The 13,409-nt window shown below is 43.9% G+C and overlaps 1 long non-coding RNA gene across 1 annotated transcript in view; it reads left to right on the top strand.

Annotated features, from left to right (window-relative positions):
• Window positions 1-10,743, top strand: part of LOC141582145 (uncharacterized) — an 86,111-nt gene extending 75,368 nt beyond the window's left edge. The window contains exon 3 of the long non-coding RNA XR_012514984.1: window positions 10,200-10,743. This is a non-coding gene — a long non-coding RNA (uncharacterized LOC141582145). The remainder of the gene's footprint in view (window positions 1-10,199) is intronic.
• Window positions 10,744-13,409: the final 2,666 nt, after the last annotated feature.

Genomic DNA, 13,409 nt, shown 5'->3' with positions numbered 1-13,409 from the left:
TTTACAAATTCAAGAGGCTTACAAACCACAAGCAAAAGAAACCCAAAGAAAACCAAGGCACATCATAATTGAAGTGCATAATCAAGGCTCATCAAATAAAAACCACCATGTTTTAGTCTGTTTGAGCTGCCTTAATAAGATACCACAAACTGGGTAGCTTATAAGCAACATTTTTTTCTTGCAATTTGGTCGGCTCGTAAACCTGAGATCAAGGCAGATTTGGTGTCTGGTGAAGCCCTACTTTCTGGCTTACAGACAATGCCCTTTTCAGTTTGTCCTCACATGATGGAAAGGGCTAGCTAGCTCTCTGGGATCTCTCTTGTAAGAGGGCCAATGTGTGACATGAAAATCATGACTGTCATGACGGCTGTACCCTTATGATATAATGTCCTCCTAAAGGCCTCACCTCCTAATAGCAGATTCATGATTTGGTGTCAACATACGAATTTGAGGGGGACAGAAACATTTAGATCAAAGTATATGATAAAGAGAAAATCTTAGCAGCCAGAGAAAAACACACATTATGGACAGAGGAACAGAGACAAGGATGACAGCTTTCTTTTGGAATCAATACAAATGAGAAGGCAGTGGCAATATCTTTAAAGTGCTAGGAGAATGAAACCCCTGTCAACCTAGAATTTATGTCCAGGGAAAATAGCTTTCAAAAATGGAAGAAAAATAAAAACTCTTTTAGTCATAGAGAACCTGAAAGAATTCATTACCAGCAGAACCACACTATAAGAAATATTAAAGGAAGTCTGTCAGGCAGAAGGAATAAGAAACCAAATGGAATTCTGGATCTATAAAAAGGAATGATGAACACCCCAAATGGTTACTAAGTGAATAAATAGATAGGATTTTTTCTTATATAAATCTCTTTAAAAGAAAATATACTATTTAAATAAAGCAGTAACAATGTGGTATGTGGTTTATAATATATGTAAAAGTCGAAGGCATAACAGAAATGGACCAAAAGTTGGGAGGGGAGAAATGGAAACGTACTAGCGTAAGGTTCTTATATCTGAAGTGATATGCTGTCATTTAAAGGTAGACTGTCATAAGGTAAATATATATATTTAGCATAAATATATATAATATCACTTATTTAAATATAAATATATATTTAAATATATAGTAAATATATATACACACACTATATTTAAATATATATTTAATATATATACTATAAATCCTAAGTCAACCATTAAAATAGCAAAGACTTATAGCTAATAAGCCAATAATGGAAATAAAATAGAACAATACAAAATATTCAGTTTATCCAAAAGAAGGAAGAAAAAGGAAAAACCATCTCAATAAATACCGCAGTTGAAAGAGATATTGTCAGATTGGATGAAACAAGACCCAACAGCATCCTGCCTATGAGAAACGTACTGTAAATAATAAAGATACAAACTTTAGAGTACTAAATGGCTATTTTGGAAGAGAAGAAACATCTCAAAGTGGTGACTTTAGCTTCCATCTTAAGAGATGAAAGAAAGAAGAGCAAAGTAAACCCAAACTAGGTACAAGAAAATCATAAAGATCAAAGCTAAAACCAATTACATAGACAACAGAAAAGTAGAGAAAAATCAATGAAAACAAGAGCTGGTTCTTTGAGAAAGTCAATAAAATTGGTTAACCTGTAGCCAGACTGATCAGGAAAAAACAAACGAGAGAAGGCACAAATTACCAATACAGGTTGAACACCCCAATCCAAAAGTTCAAAATCTGAAATGCTCCAAAATCCAACAAAATTTGAGCACTGACATGATGCCGAAAGTCATGCTCAAAGGAAATGATCACTAAGACATTTTGGACTTAGGATTTTTGCGTCAGGGATGCTCAACTGGCAGTCATAATGCAAATATTCCAGAATCTTAAAAAAAAAAATCTGAAATCCAAAATACTTCTGGTCCTAAGCATTTTAGATAAGGAGTACTTACCTAAGAGAGGTGACATTACTATACATCTTACAGATATTAAAAAGATAATAAAAGTATTGTGAACAGCTTTGTGTCAATAATTCAACAACTTAGATCAAGTTGAGAAAGTCCTTGAAAGACACAAGCTGCCAAAAACTTAAGAAGAAAAAATAACCTGAATAGCTGCATATTTATTAGAAAAATAATTTTTTTTGTTAAAAACCTTTCACGATGAGAATTCCAGACCCAGAGAATTTCGTGGTGAATTCTACTAAACATTTAAATAAATAATACCAATTATACACAAATGCATCTAAAAAATCAAAGAGGAAGGAATACTTCTTAACTCATTTTATGAGGTCAGCATTACACTGGTAGCAAAACTGTTCCAGAATATTCAGGAGACCGGAGAGACCAATGGGTGAAATAGGAGGATTGTATTAAGGTGGCCCCACTGGCTCAGTGGATTAGCATCCCAAGGCTGAGCAAAGGAGAAAGAAAATGGGGTACTTTTTATATACCCAGGATGAGGTAGCAGCTAACAGGTTTACAGAAGCCAGAACAAAGAACAGTTAATTTGTAACGTTTTGTGATGTACGTTACATTTGAAAAATAGCATTTGGAGAAAGCACTGTACATTGTTTGGGTGTTATCTTGCCCTGTGACCTTGCAGCTGGTCAGCAAGAAAAAGAGAAGTCTTGAGATGCCTGGGAACTTTGCTGAGAATGTGGGGAGAATAGATAAGGTAGGTTTTACAGGGAGTTGGTTAATTTTAAACAGAGCTGGGGGTTAGGTTTTATATTGAACAGCACATAATACAGCAAAATTTACTTTATTATACAGCAACTACAAATTGTAAGGTTTTGTTTTACTCTTATTGCTATTATTTAATTTCCTTCTTCAAAACCAGATAAAAGGTATAAAAAGAAAACTGCAAATCAGTATCCCTCATGGACATAGTTGCAAAAATAATTTGTTTGCTGAAACAAAATTTCATCAAACTGAATTCAAACAAGTGGAAATAAACACATTAAAATATGCTCAATTTTGTTAGTTGTTAGAGAAATGTAAATTAAAACCTTAACAAGGGACCACTACATATCTATTAAGATAGCTAAAATTAAAAATACCAATGGTATGAAGTGGTAGGATGTGGAAGAACTGGAACTCTGAAACACTAATAATGGGAATATAAAATGGTAGAATTATGTTGGAAAACAGTTTAGCAGTTTTCAAAAAAGTTAAACATATACCTACAAAATGATATAACCATTTTACTCCAAGTAATTTACCCAAAGGTAATGAAAGTATGTGTCCATATAGGCCGAGCGGGTGGCTCATGCCTGTAATCCCAGCACTTTGGGAGGTGAGGCGGGTGGATCACGAGGTCAGGATTTCAAGACCAGCTTGGCCAACATGGTAAAAACCCTGTCTCTACTAAAATTACAAAAATTAGCCAGGCGTAATGGCAGGCACCTGTAATCCCAGCTACTCGGGAGGCCGAGGTAGGAGAATTGCTTGAAACCAGAAGGTGGAGGTTGCAGTGAGCCGAGATTGCACCACTGCACTCCGCTCCAGCCTGGGAAACAAGAGTGAACCTCAATATCAAAAAAAAAAAACAAAAAAACGGAAGAAAGTATATGTCCATATAAATTCTTATACACAAGTATTCATAGAAGTACGTATAATAGGAAAAAACTGGAAATGACCCATGTATCCATTATCAGAAGCATGGATAAACAAATGCGTATATCAATACAATGGAATACTGTGGAGCAGTAAAAAGGGACGGACTGTTGATATGAGCTACAACGTGGAATGGATCTCAAAATAAGTATGCTGAGTGAAAGCAGCCAGGCAAAAATGAGTTTGTAATATATGATTCCACTCATGCAAAATTCTAGGAAATTCATACTAATATGTAGTGACAGAAAGCATGTCAATGATTGCTTGGAGGTGATAAGGAAGTGGAGGGGGGGTAAGGGGAAAATTACTGAAGGATACATACAAATTAGTTTTTTTTGGAAAATGGATATGTTCATTATCTTGATTTTGGTATTATTTCATATTGTACTCAATTCTACTTCAGTAAAGCTGTTAACATAGTAATGAAACTTCAGTGATTAGTGAGATGACACATGAAAGTTCTTTATATGCTGCACAATACTATAGAATAGTTATTAATTATATAAAAGGAATTACATCTAACTGTGAGGGTGTAAGGTTATGAAACTAGAAGTGTGGCAGTAGGATCAGCAGAAGAAAGGAAGAAGAACTGATTTGTAAAAGATTCTGAATCCTATTTTCCCAAATTTATGTAGGAAACAGGTAGGTGAGAACACCCAGGAGCTAGCTGAGAATGCAGAACTACAGCTGCAGAGAGGTGAACGCTACCACAAAAATGTGCATGTGAGCATGGAGGTGAGCGCAGAAGCCAGGAGAGCAGATGAGATCTCTGGCCAGAAAGAATGGAACAAGGGAAGAGCAGCCTGGAGACTGCTCCCAGCTGGAACGGTAACTAGGGAGGGGGCTATTTGGGATAGGGCAATTAGAGGTCATCCAAAATGGTGACCTTTGAGCTGAGCCAGCCATATGCAGATCAAGGGGAAGAGTGTTCCAGGCTGAGGAACAGTCACTGCGGAGGCCTTGAGAGGAGAAAGACCTAGAGTGTTCTAGGAAGCCGGTGCCTTCCTCTCCCTTACCAACTCTGGCCACACTGGCCTCCTAAAGAACAAGACGGGCTTTGGCTGGTAGGCTGTGGTGACTTCAGATTTTATTGTCAGGACAATAGAAAGTTATCGGTGGGTTTTTAGAAAGGTCATTCTGGCTGCAGGCGAACAAGTGCTTGCGGAGTGGGGAGGAGCGGAAGCCGAGATCGGCTAAGACGTTCGTTGAGTGGTTCAGGTGGTGCATCCAGTGACTTGGGCTAGGGTAACGGCAGTGGAGAGGAAGAATCTAAGGAAGAAAGAGCAGGAATCTTGATGACTAAGTCATCTGGGCCTTGAAATTTTAGAACTGGAAGTGAGTTAGGGATAGCCTGATGTTACTCCTTGACCAACCACCTTATTTTCCACTCTGCTCTGTACAAATACCTTCACAAATAGCGATAACAATCTTCTCTCAAACTCGGGTGGTCCTTTAAAGCTTCCCGCGTGCTTTCATAATCAATGTTTCCTTTAGGGACCGTGTCCTCGCCCAGCCTCTAGCTCAGCCCATTGCTCAGGTGCTCTGCTCCAGCAGATCTGGTCTTATCTTGGTAGTCCGGGGCGGGGAATGGTGGTTCCTGTGTTGTAAAGTGGGACTCATGCTGAAGGGACCAAGGCTTCGGTGGTGGGAGGAGGCTGGAGAAGTGACTCCTCTCCAGAGACTGGCTCTATTCACACAGCCAGCCATCTTGTCTGAAGGCGAGGCCAGGGCAGCTGCCTCCTCTTTTGGGAACCTCCTCCTCACATTCCAGCCTGATCAAATCAGACGGTGGTCACAGTCCATGTTGTCATGTTTCGTCCTCAATGGGCTCTTTCCCTGCTTTCCTCCCCTGACCTCATCTCTCATTCCTTTGCACTTCCCTGTTGGTATCTCTTTTCAGGCATTTGTCTCAGCCCAGTGTGTTAGGCTTATTTCCACCTTTCCTTGGGGGTATTGCGTCTTTCACGCCTTTGTTCCCCACAGCCCCTCTTGCGTGGAGCTCGGGCATACACTGCAGTCCGGTGAAGGCTGTTGAATTGAACTCATTCAAAGTCAAGTACATCCTTCGGGCAGGTAGGTGCACAGAAAGAAGGGAGCTAAGATTCCCTGGTGAGTGCTGATTCATGTGTCTCTACATGATGAGGCGAGTGGGGGCAGAAAGGAAGCAGAGGTAGTAAACGGAGCCTGGGAGTGCTTAGAATTAAGGAAGTCTGTGTGTGGCAAATGCCTTTAGAAAACTCCGACTGAGCAACAGCCTGATCACCGTCTTAACTCTTCCTTGTTTGAAATTTAAAACAGTCCGTGGGGAGATATTCTCCTTTTAGGATCATCTATCTGATTTTGTTCCAGAATTCGGTTGGGAAATTAGGTTTTTATTTTAGGAATTTGCTAGAATATACTGTGGCAGAAACTGGCCAATGCTCACTAAATCCATTTCCTCCTCTTCCTGGGCACACAGCTCAACTAAGGGAGGCACCTGGGGTAGGAATGTGTGACCAAGCTCTGGCTGTGGAGTGTGGGCAGCAGTGACGTGCGGCATCTCCAGACTTGATCCACAAAACCTCTTCCGTCATCATCCAGACCTTTTCCCTTATTCGCCTGCTGGCTGCATGCCAGACCCGGTGGAAAACAGCACTACGTGACAGAACTTCGCACGGTGATGCAGCTCACCACATCTCTGCTGTCCACTTTGGTAATCATGTGCTCACTGAGCACTGGAAATGGAGCGAATGTGACTGAAAAATGGAATTTTTGACTTTATTTAATTTTAATTCATTTAAACCGCGCCATGTGGGTAAGGGCTACCACACCGGGCAGCACAGCTTTAGATGCAAGGAGTCTGGCTCCTGAGTGACTGGGTGGAACAGAATCTCCTGATTAGCTGTACTGCAGAGTGAAGTACATGAGAAATCAGTACGGTTTTAAGACACCAGATGCAGTATCTGTGATGTAAAGTGAGGGCTACCTGCTGATTCATCTAGCCTAAAAATTCATATAATACATGTCTTCAGCTGGGTACCAATGTGGCTAGACAAACCCAGTATCTAATATCAAATCCAATGATCCAGTGTCATTCCAAGATGGAAAATCTATTCTTCTTTTGCCTCTCTTGCGCTCCCAATCTTTCTCCACCCCTTTTTCTTGGGAAAAATATGGAGCCCCCCCAAGCAAGCACTACTTCCTTTTTCCATGTAGGGGAGCAGAGTGAACTCGGGGGTCTGGTTCCCTCCATCAGAGCTCACTGTGTGGCTCAGTCAAGTCACACTGCTTCTCTGGTTATTGGCTTCCTCACCTTTGAAGTTGTGATTTCTGGCTTTGCTTCTTTCTCTAAAACGTGCCTTTCAAAGATCTGCTCTCCCTCTGCATCCTTTGCACTGCTCCTCCTGTCTTGGAAGGGAAGATCCTCATTCCCAGTGTTCCTGATTCAAGCCCCTTCCAGACCCTGCCGTGTTCCATTCTGTCCTCTGTCTTCAACCTTAGAAATCTTTCCTGCTTTCCTCCCTCTTTCCTCTTTACCAACGATTAAGCCCATTCCTGCCATCACGGCTGTCTCCCATTCACTCACCTTCACCCTTTCCAGTCTGGCTTTTGCCCTGATGTCTCTGCTGAGATGGATTTTAGGAATATCACTGTAATTACCTTCCCTTCAGCTTCCAAAGGGTGGGATCTGGGGACAGAGTGAGTCTCTCCTGTCTGAGCAGAGAAAGACACTTAATCCTGTTGCATGGTTCTTCTCCCTTTATCTATAAATTCTAGACTCTTACCTCCTACGTTGCCAGGGTGTCATGAGAATTAAAAGTTTGTAAATTGCCTTGACTTCCTCGGAGATAGCTAGCAAGTGTAAAGAATGAAAAGCATTTCGTATAAAGCTGTTGAAAAACAGCCAGTGATTTGGTTCATGTCTTTCCCATTGGGTTATGATTATGAATGCCTCCGATGCAATATCACATTACAGCAAGACAGGTGATGCCTGTGTTAAGCTGCTAATTGCAATAAAGAGCTTAATTTACACTGGGTTGGGAAGTGGAGGTGACAGGGATGGGATATTCAAGGAAGCTTTATAAGCCCATCCTTGAGTTGGTGATGGGGAGATTATTATTCTAGCATTGTAAATAGTCAAAGCTACATGGCTTGCTACCATGAACTCTCCAGCTATTCTGTTACTTAATTACTAGTGTTTTTCCTGTTTCCTAAGGCAGAGACTTTGAATCCAGCATTTGTGCATCTACCCCTTCCTTCCTTTTGTTTTTCTTACTTTTTTTTTTTTTTTGAGACGGAGTTTCGCTCTTGTTACCCAGGCTGGAGTGCAATGGCGCGATCTCGGCTCACCGCAACCTCCGCCTCCTGGGTTCAGGCAATTCTCCCGCCTCAGCCTCCTGAGTAGCTGGGATTACAGGCACGCACCACCATGCCCAGCTAATTTTTTGTATTTTTAGTAGAGACGGGGTTTCACCATGTTGACCAGGATGGTCTCGATCTCTTGACCTCGTGATCCACCTGCCTCAGCCTCCCAAAGTGCTGGGATTACAGGACTCCATCAAAAGAAAAGGGGCAGGGGAAGTGTTCCAGCTAGCTGCTGAAGGGAGTGGCTTCCTCTCTTTCCTTCCTCTCTCCTCCTCTCCTCTCTTACCCTTCCTCCCTCCCTCCCTCTGTCTCTCCTTTCTTTCCTTCCTTTGTTCCTTTCTTCATCTTTTACCTTCCTTTCTTCTCTTCTGCCCTCTCTTCCTCCCTTCCTTCATTTATTTTCCTACTATTTCTCATAATTTTGATCATCTACCATATATCTACTGAAGAGAGTGGAGGTAAAGTAGTGAATGAGGTAAATAAGATTTTTGTTCTCATGTAATTTGCAAACTATGATGGTTGACAACCAATGACACAAGAAATTCTTTTTTTTTTTTTTTTTTTTTTTTTTTTTTTTTTTTTTTGAGATGGAGTTTCGCTCTTGTTGCCCAGGCTGGAGTGCAATGGCACGATCTCGGCTCACCGCAACCTCCGCCTCCTGGGTTCAGGTAATTCTCCTGCCTCAGCCTCCTGAGTAGCTGGGATTACAGGCACGCGCCACCATACCCAGCCAATTTTTTGTATTTTGAGTAGAGACGGGGTTTCACCATGTTGACCAGGATGGTCTCTATCTCTTGACCTCGTGATCCACCCGCCTCGGCCTCCCAAAGTGCTGGGATTATAGGCATGAGCCACCGTGCCCGGCCAAGAAATTCTAACAAAGTGTTATTCGTTCATTCATTCTTTCATTCATAAATCATTATGGAGAGCTTACTATGAGCCAGGCAGTGGTCGGGGCACTTGGGATACATCAGTGAACAACTGATAGTGGGGCTATGATGGTGAAAGTACAGACTTCTCTGAGAATGCAAAGCAAGAGACCTCATCTTAGTCAAGGGGTCAGGAAGGACCCCAGGGAAAGGATGCACTGGTGATGCGAAGAAGTTAGTCTGGCAACAGAAGAGGTAGAGGAAGTGTTCCAGCTAGCTGCTGAAGGGAGCAACTTGTGGAAGGTCAGGAAGAAGCTCACTCAATGTGGCTGGCGCACATCATGTTTAAGGTCAGAATGTCAAAAACGAGTCCTGAGAGCAAGGCAAGGGCTGATCCCCAAGAGCTGTCTGAACCGCAATGAGGAGTTTGAGGTTCATTCTAGGTCATCTGAAGGACACCGAAGGGAGTGAGGAGAATCAGGATCAGAGCTGTCCAATAAAACTTTCTGCAGTGATGGAAACTGGTCTCTGGCCAACATGGCAGCAGCTAGCCATGGAAACTATTGATTGCACACTTGAATTGTGACTAGTGTAACTGAGGAACTGAGTTTTAAATGTTATTTTATTGAAATGTAAATAGCTCCATGTGACTAGTAGCCAGCATAATGGACAGTGCAAATCAGTATAGTCTGCTTATCGTATCCAGAATACAATCCAATTCCTCCTGCACCCCCATGTAGGCCTTTCTGCAACTCTTAAGCCTTCCCCTAACCCTGGAGCCTCCTGTACTGATTGACTCTCTTGGTTAATTGGGTAACTGTGTGTTCCCATTTCTTCTCAATGAGTCTTCACATGCTCTGAGTGGGGACCGTTCCTGGGCGTTTGTTTTTGCCCCAGGGCAGGCCACATAGCCTGAGATCATTGAAGAACTTTTGTTAGATTGATTGATTCCTGTTTTCCTTCTTGGGCTGATGAGTAGAAAGTCCAAGGATGCCGATACCAGTGTTGCAGATGGGCTGCGCATGGTGTGTGTGCCCCAGCCCTCTGAGAGTGCACAGGGACATCTGTCCACCAGAAGCCAAGCTGCGTGGCCTCTGGAGCCCTTCCAGAGCCTCGTTTGCCTAGCCTAGTGGATGTTTCCATGCTGTGAACGGGGTGAGGTGGAGGGAGGTGTCGGTTTTCCTACAGAAAGGCAGGGTGTCATCCCATGGCACCTGTCACCACCCTGAACACTTAGACTGTTCCTTTGAGTGCTTCACAGTGACAGGGAGCTTGCTTTCCATTCCTGTATTTTCTCTGGACAGTCAAATTACTTTCCACCAAGGCTTCTAGTTTTAAAATGATTTTAAAAAGACCTATTTCCGTGCTTATGTTTTAGGCTCAGCTTGAGGCATAAAAGGAAATGCCCTTATAGCAATTGCTCTGAATGGATTTGAGGGTAATAGATGATCTGCCTCTCCTCCAGCTCCCCTGAGCCACAGGAGTAAAGGTGTGTGAAGCTCTGTCCCTGCGGGAGAGTCTTTTGTGCAGCAGCAGGAAGCCCCCTACACAGTGCCTCGGGCTACCTCTAACTGGAAGTGCAGATGGTGTCGCCCCATTTTCAGAGTACACAGAGACTGGAGACGTGGTAATTTTAGTGTTGGAACAGGGATCCTGCCCTGGCAGAGTCTTGGTTCCCACTTGGGGAACGTATTTTCGTAGAATAACAGACTTTCAAATGTAATTTAGTCCGTGCTCACATTTTTTGTGTCCCTTTCTGGTGGTTGTCACTTGCAGCTCTGTGGATTTCATTACCATATGAGGCTGCCCTCCTGACCTCGGGACCTTCTAACTATTACAACACACGCCCCTAGGTTGAGCTAAAATCTGCCCTTTGTAGTATTCACTCCTGGGTCCCAACCTTCCCCCTGGGGACCCTATAAAGCAAGGCTGATCATCCCTCCTTCACGTGAACACCCACTGGTGTTTGATGATAGCTAAGAGTTCCTTCAACGGTTTCTTGGAGGATAAGGTCTCAAGCCCTGTGGTCACCTTGGCCAATAGGTGTTCTTTTCTCCCTAGAGAGTGGAGCACCCAGCAGTGGGCGTACAGAGCAGCCGGAGTGCAGCCATTGCTGGAACATCGTTCTAGACATTCCACTTCTTTGACACAGCCTAGGAGAACCGTGGGAGACTGCAGAGCTCCAGTTTCAATGCTCCTTATCTGAGGTAACGTTCCAGAAGGTCGCTCTGAACCCTCAGTTAGGCAGTGCCGAGCCATTGCGCCTAGACAGATAGGAAACACAGTTCCGTGTTGCTTAATGACAGGGATACATCCTGAGAAAGGCATCGCCGGGTGAGTCTGTCATCGTGCAAACATCACAGGTACACAGACGTCAATGAGAGAGCCTGTGACACACTCAGGCTGTGTGGTAGAGCCTGTGGCTCCTAGGCTACAGACCTGTGTGACACGCTACTGTACTGAATCCTGTAGGCCCTGGAACACAATGGTAAGTATTTGTGTGTCTAATAAACGTATGTAAGCATAGAAAAGGTACAATAAAAGCGTGATCACTATGATCTCATGGGAGCATCATCGTATATGCTGTCTGACGCCGATGAAGCATTGTTTTGCGGTACATGGCGGCGTAGGGTTAGGTTTCTGTGAGCCTCTGCTTACAGCACTTCCATCAAATGATCAATCCATCAGCTGGTTTTATGTGTTTTTGTTTGGAGATGTCTTCTTTAACATTCACTGTTGATTCATTAGCATCGAACTCACAGCCAACAGGCCTGTAACTCATACCTGAACCAAGCTTACTTAACACATAGAATTTCTCTGTGAGGTACATGGTGGCTTTCTTGTGCATAGGAACACGAGACAACACTGAGTGTCATGTTTGGGGCCGTTTTAACAGCACCGTCACCGACAGAAAGCGCAAAAATGCGAACATCATGGCACTAAATAGACCACAAAAGGGACCCTTGTGTACAGCATGAGTACTGAAATGGGTACATCGTGTTACCTGTCTGAATTCAACTGGGAATGAGCGCGTTGGGTGACTTTAATATTTTGCCACCCTGCACATGTCTACAGATGAGCTGTGAGTGTCGGTCTTGGGGTTACAAATCAATTGTAGTGAGTCGGCTAATTCACAAGTACGGAGTCTGCTCTTAATGAGGATGGACTGTACCATGAGCCCATGGAAGCAGAATAAAAGGAGGTTGGCTTCCTACAGAGTGGTGAACAGTACCACAGCAGAAATTTCATGCATGCATGTGTCGCAGGGAGGTCCCGAGTCGTGGCCTGTGTCTGTGTGTGTTTTCCTTTTGGTCCTGTGTCCTCGGTTGGACCCTGAGTTCCAGCAGGACAGGCCTCTCGTTTCTACCAGCCATGTCTGGCCCAGTGTTTCACCCAGGGTGGCCCTTGCCAGTCTTGGTTACTGGGGCTGCCGACGAGATCAGTGTTGATTGAGAGCAGAAGGAGCTGAGGGAGGGAATGAAATGAAACAAGGGATGTGCATAGGTCCTAAGAGATACTTCAAGTGAAGACACAGAGATTTATGTCAATTTGGAAAATCAGTGAAGAGGCAGCGGAAGGAGGCGAAGGAGGAGACTGAAGTGGCTGCAGCCACAGAAAGATGATTTTAGAGGATGCCGAATGTGCATTGGGATGTGGCGAGCAGCTTGTTTTCCATTTCCCGGGAAGGACTTTCCTGCCTGAGAGCACGAGGCCTTCCCTGCCGTGTGAGTGATCACTGCTTTTTGTAACAGCACAGCTGAGCCTAGGCAGGGCTATGACGTCCGCCGTTCAGATGAACAAAGTGGTAGGGGGCTTAAGCCACCTTCCCGGTAACAGGATCAGAGACTGTGCCAGGGTTCCCACTGTTACTAATCTGACCACCTTCGGAGGGGCTTCTGCTGAATTCCGTGATCACCCAGGACAGGAGAGGAGACACCTTTTTTATTTTTGTTTTTTAAATAAGAGGCTAGGAAAGTGAAAGAAGTCGAGGGAACTTTTAAAAGGAGAGATGTTTTTGCTGCTTGGTCATGACAGATTGATTCAGTTCAACAGATATTTGTTGGGCCTCTGTGTGCCCTTCCTGCTACAAAGGATGGCATCATGGGCTGGGCAGAGAAGGATTCTGGGCGTGGAGGTCAGCAGCAGCTGCCTGTGCTGGGTTTAATCCGTGAGTCAGGGAAGCACATCAAGGCCTGGTAGTGAGGGCTCAGAGTGGCTGCTGAAAGCCATATGCTTTTGCTTTTGTGTCGTATGAGGCTTGAGCCTGCAGTCTGTTGCCTAGAGATGAGTCTGTTCTGCTAAGCTGCCAGCTCGGTGCTTTTGCCCTGCGGCTCAGCGTCCTAGAACCGTGGGTGCTGTGGAGGTCAGAGAGTTGGAGATACAGTGAGCTAGAACACACGGCAGTCTAGCAGGGGAAAGTCAAATGGACATGTAACTGTATAATGATAGTGTGTCTCCAGTGTTATGTGGTTACAAAGGAGGGAGAAATTGCTTCCTGTTGGAAGGTTGCCAGGGGCTTCCTGAAGGAGGAGGTGATTGATGTGCTGATTGACAGCCAAACGGCCCCCTCCCTCGCCTTTCCATCTCT

The sequence above is a fragment of the Saimiri boliviensis genome, chromosome 19 (assembly GCF_048565385.1).
Source record: "Saimiri boliviensis isolate mSaiBol1 chromosome 19, mSaiBol1.pri, whole genome shotgun sequence".
Taxonomy (NCBI): domain Eukaryota; kingdom Metazoa; phylum Chordata; class Mammalia; order Primates; family Cebidae; genus Saimiri; species Saimiri boliviensis.
This window is presented reverse-complemented; position numbering and strand designations above follow the sequence as displayed.